Below are 8,233 nucleotides of genomic sequence, written 5' to 3'. Positions count from 1 at the left end.
TTTTGACCTTGCAGCCCTATGCTGTGGCCTCAGGTTACTTGATATTGACCTCTCTAGCTCAGGAGAGGATGGGCTTATCAAAAATGGCTGTCAGTAAGGGTCTCCGGAAAATGCAGACTCCAGGAATTCCTTGAAGGCAGCTATTACACCGTGACTTCTATTTAAAAAGCATTATTTTTATGTATCTATTGTGGGAATTTTCAAGCATACACAAAACTAAAGAGAAATGTACAATGAACTACCTTATACCCATTATTCAGCTGCAACAATTATCAACTCAAGGACATTATTGGTTATTCTATATCTCTACCCATTCCCTTCAAGTTCAACCATCATGTCATTTCATTTATAAGTGCTCTGGTATATAGCTCTAAATGGTAAGGCAATTTTAACACAGTAACTATATCACATCTAACAAATTAACAACAATTCCTTAACTACTAAATATCCACTCCCTCTTGTTTCATAAATGTGTTCTTGCATTTGGTATGTTTTATTCTGGATCCAAACAGGGTCCATATATTACATTTGGTTCATGTATATTTCAAATGCCTTTCAATCATTAAGTTTGCCCTCCTTCTTTTGCTTCCTTGAAATTTATTTGTTGAAGAAACAGAAGAGCATAACATATTCGTCTCTGTATCCGTGGTGCCTCATGCAGTGGCTAGGAAATAATCAGAACTTAATGCTAGGTAGATGGATGATCCAGTGAGTGAGTCGGTGAGCCAGTGAGTTAAGGACCACAGCCTCATCTTCCTAGCAAGATGTTTGAATGGGCTCTGTGCTTTCAGACATAGACAGCTCTCAGCTGTTTTCACTTGTTGTTCATACTTGGAAGAGTCTCTCTCCATTGATCCCTTAGTCTCCTGGTCTGCAAAGTGGAGCTGCTAATACCTGGCTTCTGCTCCAGTTGTCCAGGAAGTTGTGACAAAGGCTGAGATTTTAAAAAAAAAAAAAACCTAAAACAGCTTTGAGCAATTGGTGCTATAAATATCAGAGAAGGAATTCTATTATTAAATGTCCCTTCGTTCATTGAAGCTTTCAGCAGAGTGGTAAGGTTGATAAGTAGAGCCCCTTTTCTTTGTCCTTTCCACACTGCTTCCACGAATGTGGTGACTGGAAAAGACACAGCCAGGAGCATGCCCTGGGGTGGGGAGCCCTGAGGCCAGGAGTCCTGGGATCCTTTTAGACAAATCTGCTCAGCTCTGGCCGGAGAAGCCCTGCAATATCCCATTCCATCCTGGCAAAAATAGAATAGCCAGGAGAATGCGAGGACTGAGACAACTGTTCCTGTTTTGAAAAGCATCGGAAGGATGTGGCTACAGGTGGGGGTGAATTTCTGCCCCTAAAAGCCAAGCCCAGCCAGGAAGCTGCAGGGCCTGCATGGTGGGGAGCTAAGATTTGGGCTGGATTCCTGACAGCACCTGTGACCCCAGTGTCTGGTCATGCCACTGGTAACAATGGAGAACTTCTTGCCTGGAAATTCTGCACGTATTTATGAGTCAATTCGTTTTCATTCCAAACAAAGAAGATCAGAGAAGCTCTGATGAGTGGCCAGTATCTGCTACAGAGAAGCTAATCACCAGTTAGGTCAGGTTTCAGCTTTCCCTGGTTTGGAGAAAATACCATTCTGAAGCTAGTAGCCATGTGGTGTAGCTCTGATCCATGCAAGCAGCCAGGAAACACTTCCCTTTGGGGCATCTCTCATCTAACCTGCACTCCCACAGGGGCTCTGCAGGAGGCTGTATTCAATATTTTCCTCCTACTTAACCTCTCTCTCTCTCCCCACAAACACACTTTCCACATGGTGGCACTCATTGAAACCAGTACCTCTGGTCTATAACATACTGGGCACGCACGCAGAGTATGTGCCATGAAATTACAAAAAAGACAACAGAACATAAAAGTTTGCAAAATGAGCAAATCACTAGGAATTTTAAAAGTAAATTTGAAAGTAATGAGGACCTAGTAGTCCCCATATGTGAAGTGGGAAGTTTGGAAGTTTCAGCCTTTTCTGAGCTTTCTGTGTACCCAAAAGAGAAGCTTATTTTGGAAGTAGAATAACTATGATTTTTTTCCTCATCAACTCAAAAAGTGGTTGAACTGATTTAGCTCAAACTATAAAAAGACAAAAACCAAATGCGCCCTGGGACAAGATTTCTGTGTGCAATAGAATGGAAGTAACTAGAGGGGTAAGGCCATGAAAATGAGTTCCTTAAAATCACATTCCTTCACCTGATCTTTCAGATGTCCATTAGAGAGTTTTGAGACTCAATTTTGGATGTGGGGTTCTAAGTAAAATAGGTTAGTTAATTCAGAATTAAACCGTCTTTTTAAATAAGAGGTTACTAGAAGTTTCTAGGAATATGAAATTATTTTTCTCTAAACATTTTAATTTGATTTTATATAAAGCTACTGGCACAGCCAAGACTATCATATCTGTTTAACAAATGGAATTAACTCTGTATTGACCAATTAAGGAGGGAAGTGGTCTAGAATTTTTAACAGCATAAACTTTGGAGACAGACAGACCTATGTTTATACCCCAGCTCTTCTTGATAGGTCTTAAACTTGATATTGAGCCTTTGCTGTTGCTTCTGTGAAACTGAGATAAATGTATCACAGAAGATTATGATAGCAACTAGAGAAAATGAAATACTTAGAATAGTGCCTGACATATAATGAACACCCCTAAAATAGTGGTTATGGTATCAGTGGTAGCATTTATAAAATTGGGGGTCCTAAATGATTTGTCTTCATGTGCCTCTGTACCAAATCATCTAAATCAGTGTTTTCCAAAAAAGTAGAATTTTATGGTGACCAAGAGTAAAAATACTACATTTTATGCAGTGACTGAATACACATGTACATAGATGAAACAAAAGTTTGACAGAACATACTTACTATGTGCAGTGCACTCCATTGCGTATAGTAACAGTGGGTATGTTCTGTGAAACATTTTGTTATTTTATACATTTTGTTTAGTTTCATTTTTTAATGCTGATTATGCCCTATTAAATAGATTGCATTACTGTCTAACGGGTCATAGCCCACAGTTGGTAAAAAACTTACCTAGATGAAGCCAGGGAGAGAAATTAGCACCCTCAGGAGCCAGGAAAACTGCCTCTTCTGAATTAACTCTTCCTGCCAAAGTTCAAAGCCAAAATAAATCTTCCTGGAATTTTTTTCCCCATTAAAACTACCTCTTGGAATAACAAATGACAGCTGAAAAGTGACTAGACACCAGTCCTCCTCATAGTTTCACCTCTGGCCTGGCTCATGGACGATGATATTCTTTTCTAGACCCTTTTGGCAAGTCTGTCAAAGATGTGGGTTTGGCCTATAGAATCTGATGCATGGGGTGTGTGTGTGTGTGTGTGTGTGTGTGTGTGTGTGTGTGTGTGTGGTGTGTGTGTGGTGTGTGTGTGTGTGTGTGTGTTTAGGAATTGAGGGGAATAAATGGAAAGGTCTGCCAACTTCTCGATTATTCCCTCTCATGTCATCTACCTATCAAGTTTCTGCCAGATTGGAGGGAAATGCCCACTCCCCTGGGTAGTGACACTTTCCTTTCCAAAGGATCATAATGCTCTGGAGATGGCCGAGACATTGAGAAAGGACTAAAGCACCAACAGCTGTGAACTCTTTGCTCCACCTCCCTGGTTTGGTTCCTTCGCCTTGACAGAGCCTTGGTCCAGTAAGATGATCTGATCACAGCTGGTCTCCTACACTTAGAACAAGTTGGAAGCAAGGGAACTCGGGGAAGGAATTCAGTTTCACTAAAAATAGCTGCAATATAGACCCTGTGACTTACCACTCCTCAGAACAGTCTGATATGAACTGCATAGGGTCCACTGGCCCCTGCAATCACTCTGGACTATTTGCATTTCCAGCCTGGAGCCCTTGAAGCCAGGAGGGAATTAGGGTGTTGGGGGTGCTTTGGCTCAGATGCAGACTATTGCAAACCTCAGAAACGCACAGTGACGACATGACCAAGAAGCTTCCTACCCCTGGCCTGGAAGCGAGTGACCGTGGGCACTAATAACAACAGGGCCCTTTAAGATCTTGGTCCATGGTGGGATCTTGCTTGTTTCTCACCATCAGGCCCATTGCATCTCCACTTCTAAGGTAGGTGAAACCAAACTCATTGGGGAAAATGCTACGGGAATTGGTATCCTCTTGGCTAACCCAGGCCCAGATTTCCTTGGCCTAGGGCAGGGAGACAAATGTCCGGGCAGGACATAGCCTGCGAATAAAAATACAACTCCATGCTCCCAACACACTGATCAAGCCACAGTAATGTTTGGCAATTAATTCCTTTCCTTGTACCCTCTCACCCAAAAGTGAAGGAATTAGCAAGCAAGAAAGCACCTCAATGTTAATTTTAACCCTTTGTCAACTACTCTACCTGGAGCTGCTCTATTCCAGGTGCCTTGTCTTTCCTGACTCATTGTTGTGTGAATGCGAATTTGGATCAGAGCACTGGTTATCTGTGTTTTCCTTGTCTGCTGTGCAGCAGTGGACAGTAAGGTAGAGCTGCACAGGGCAGGGATTCCTATGGTTCAGACAGACGTTGTGAAAGAGAGATTCCAACCCAAGTGAACAAAAGACTTGCTTGGATTCCATTTCCTTCCTGAGATATTGCTGTCAGAGCTCATCTCTGATTTCTAACCTGTTTATAGCAATGGGCATTGGGGAAGGAGTTGGAGTTGAAGGGAAGCTAGAAAGTTCTGGGGGTGAGGTTGGGTACCCTCTGAGAGGAAAAGAAGCAAGCTTGGCTGTTGGAAGGTTAAACAATAGCATTTTCTTCCTCAAAGTTGACTTTTGAGCATTTGCTAAGCAAACTACGATGTCAGCATTCCAGCTAGCCAAACCGAGGTGTTTTCATGGAAATGAAGAGACACTTTAGTAACAGATATGCTTTGTTTAAATGAAAATGAAAATCTTAAAATATTGCATGGCTTTAGGAAACAAACCTTCAGCCTCAGAATCATCCGTGTTTGTGCATTTTTTAGAAAGATGAATTAGACTGATACTTGAACACTGCATCCACTGCCCATTTTTTTCCTTTTGCTCATCTTCAAGGTAGATAGTGTACAAATAACATAAACTTAAAATATTAAAGCTAGAAGCAATCTTGGAAGTCATATAGCCTAATCTTTTTGGAGCTTGAGTTGAGAAACCATCCGGTTTTTACCTATATTGGTGCCTCAACTTCCCCTGCTACCTCAAAATGGCTACATGGTAGTAGATATGTCCATTTTGAAGCCATGCTCTATCAGCATCACATCCTACTAGCACTACCTCCTTTCCAATATTACCTTATGGTCATTCGTTTTGCTATATAGAGGAAACTTAAATATTTTGAAATCATTTTTCCCATGTTGTATTTGTACAACCATATAGCATCGCCAATACCAGGCATTGAAATGTGTTGTCACATTTTATGGGAAGTTGTCATGGGTTTTACATTTAAATTGGGTGTTTATTAAATAGAAACACTACATAGAAAGTGATTTCTTTTTCTTCTGCTGAGCAAGGAGATTTGCAGGAGATTGCCTCTGAAGAGTCTCCTTGCCTAGTACTTTGAACAGAGGCTCCACTAATAAAATTTCTACATTCAAGCAACATCTTAGGAATGCATTTGTCAGTAAAGGAGTGGTTCCCAAACTCCGTTTCATGAACCAATGCCAGGCTGTCTACCCAGGAATCACCTGAAAAGGTTGTTTAAAGATGTCATTTCTGATTCATATCTTCGGAAATTCTGATTCAGAAAGTCTGGGAGTGGAGCCCCAGAAGCTAGACTTAGCAAGCAATCATTCTAAGGCATGGCTAAATTTGGGAAGTACTGTGCAAGTCTAGGCCCTCATATTTTGTTTTGTCTTATATCTCTCAATATTTTTCTTGCCTTTGGGATAAAGCCAAATTATTTAACGCAGCATCCCCAGGCCCTCCATGATCTAGCCCTAACCTACCTTTCAAATCTTATTCCTCATTATTCCTCTTCGCCACTTCCAACATTCCTGGTTGAATTCAACTGGCCATGTTTTCCTTTTTGCTTTTATGCCTGGAAACTTTACTCACATTATTGCCTTTGACTATATGTCCTTCCCCACTTCTCTGCACACCATAATCTACCCCATTTCTCATGGTCTATACTATAATGTGCATAAGATTGATGTGGAAGGCTTCTTTCAAATGCCAACTCCTGGGTCTCACTTCTGGGGTTTCTGATTCAGGAGATCTGGAGCCCTTAAGAACCTCAGAGAATATGATGCTGATCACACATTCGGAAACACTGCATCTAGCTCAAATGGCATCTCTTTACAAAACCATTTCTGGAAATGTTTGCCCATCCCTATGACAACTCTTATAGCATTTTGTTCGTAGCACTATGATTTAACACTTCACTCTCTACCTTGTATTTGATTTATTCATGTATGCCATCATTTTCCTCATTCAAAGCAAATTTGTTGAATATAAAAGTCATATCTTTCCTTCAAGAACTTAAACTCTTTGAGAGAGGAAATCTATGCCTATTTATCACTGTAAACTTAGGCGTAAATCTGGTCTGTGTCAATGGGGGTGGTAAAGTTTAAATCTCTTTGCTGTAGCTGGGAGGCAGGATATAACATGTCCCAAGACGAAGCTTTATTTTCCCAAAGNACCCTTGCAAGTCCGTTCCCATGGCTCTCACATGTCCCTGCTAGAGGGACTGAGGCCCTGTGGCCGCTGGCCGTAACACATCGGTACTGGCATCTGTCTTTTCCCTGTCTCCATGCCCCAGATCTGAGATTTATGCACAAGAGTGGGACTTCAGAAGCCTTCTGCAGTTGGGCAATCTCAGAGCACACTGATGACTGGATTCCAGGGAGTCTCTTGGTTTAGGTAGGATGGGAAGCACCTGGCATTTCTAAATACAGTAGTTCTGCCATAAGGGAAGGATCAGCACAGTGTCAAGGGGTACAGAGGAGGGGCAAGAGATATTTGGTGATGAGGATCTGGATGGACTTCCCTTGGGAGAGGCTTTCCTTCTTTGTCTTACTTGAAGCAGTAATTGCAACTTCTTTGAATTTGTTTTTGAAATGCTGAGGCTCCTTAATTATTTTTAATATACTTTACATATATAATATATATATATATATAATAATCCATAACACTATCTGAGTATTATATTTCCACATTGCCAGTCTCATATAATTATATAAAACATGTATGTATACACATAGGCCCATGCTTGTCTTTAGCTATAGATTATTTTATAGATATTGTTACTCACACCTTTTTGTATATTACTCTTCTTGCCTTTTACTAGTTATGTGGCCTTATATTCTCTGAGCTTCAGTTTCCTCATCTACAAAATGAGGATTATAATAGAACCTATCTCATAGAGTTATTGTGAGCAGTCAACAAGTTAAAATACGTAAAACACTTAAAACAGTACCATATGTGAATGTTTGCTATTAGCATCGTTACTATTACTCCCATTCAATAAAGCCTACAAGTCAACTGCAATCTCACTATTTTATTCTTTTTAATGGCTGCACAGCATTTTGTGATATAGATGAAGAATAATTTATTCAACCATTCCCCTTTTAGTGGACATTCACTTTATTTCCATTTTATATTTTACCACTAAAAAGCAACATAGTAATAAACACCTTTGTATATATAGCCTTACATGCTGTTGGTTTTTTCAGTCTGAAACAGGTTCCCAGGAATAAATAGCTGGGTTAAAGGGTATATGCATATTGTTTTTAATTTCATCTAATGTTGACTTCTTGTTTTTTAAAAAGCATATAACATATTTACAAGTCTACTAGTAATTTATGAGAGTACAAATTTCCCCTTGCAATCCTACCAACAGATTATCTTACTGCTGTTTTTAAATTTTGCAAGTCTTATGAATAAAAATCAGTCATCTCATTTTTACATTAACTGATGAGTTAATGTAAAATAAGTTTCTCTGTTTACTTATGAGTCTGAGTATCTTTTGAAAATATCATTGGCCACTTGAATTTGCTTCTCTGTGAGGTGGTTCTTCCTACATTTTGCCTGTTTTTGAATGGATTGTTTTTCTTTGCCAATTGTTAAGAGGTCCTTGTATATCATAGCTATAAGCCCCTCATCTGTTCTCTGGGTGCAACTATGTTTCCAGTTTCTTGTTTACCTATTGATTTAATTATTGTGTCTTCTGCCCAAATTTTGAAGTATTATATATAGTCAAATATCTTTT

General features: G+C 39.9%; 1 protein-coding gene across 1 annotated transcript in view; it reads left to right on the top strand.

Annotated features, from left to right (window-relative positions):
* Positions 1 to 3,819: 3,819 nt before the first annotated feature.
* The window catches only part of FGF13 (fibroblast growth factor 13), a 585,375-nt gene continuing 580,961 nt past the window's right edge, over positions 3,820 to 8,233 (top strand). The window contains exon 1 of the mRNA XM_017499910.1: positions 3,820 to 4,125. The gene's annotated coding sequence lies outside the window, so the exon portion shown is untranslated. The remainder of the gene's footprint in view (positions 4,126 to 8,233) is intronic.

This window comes from Cebus imitator, unplaced genomic scaffold, assembly GCF_001604975.1.
Source record: "Cebus imitator isolate Cc_AM_T3 unplaced genomic scaffold, Cebus_imitator-1.0 Scaffold262, whole genome shotgun sequence".
Taxonomy (NCBI): Eukaryota; Metazoa; Chordata; class Mammalia; order Primates; family Cebidae; genus Cebus; species Cebus imitator.
The sequence above is the reverse complement of the archived record's forward strand: the minus strand, read 5'-3'. Positions and strand labels throughout refer to the sequence as shown.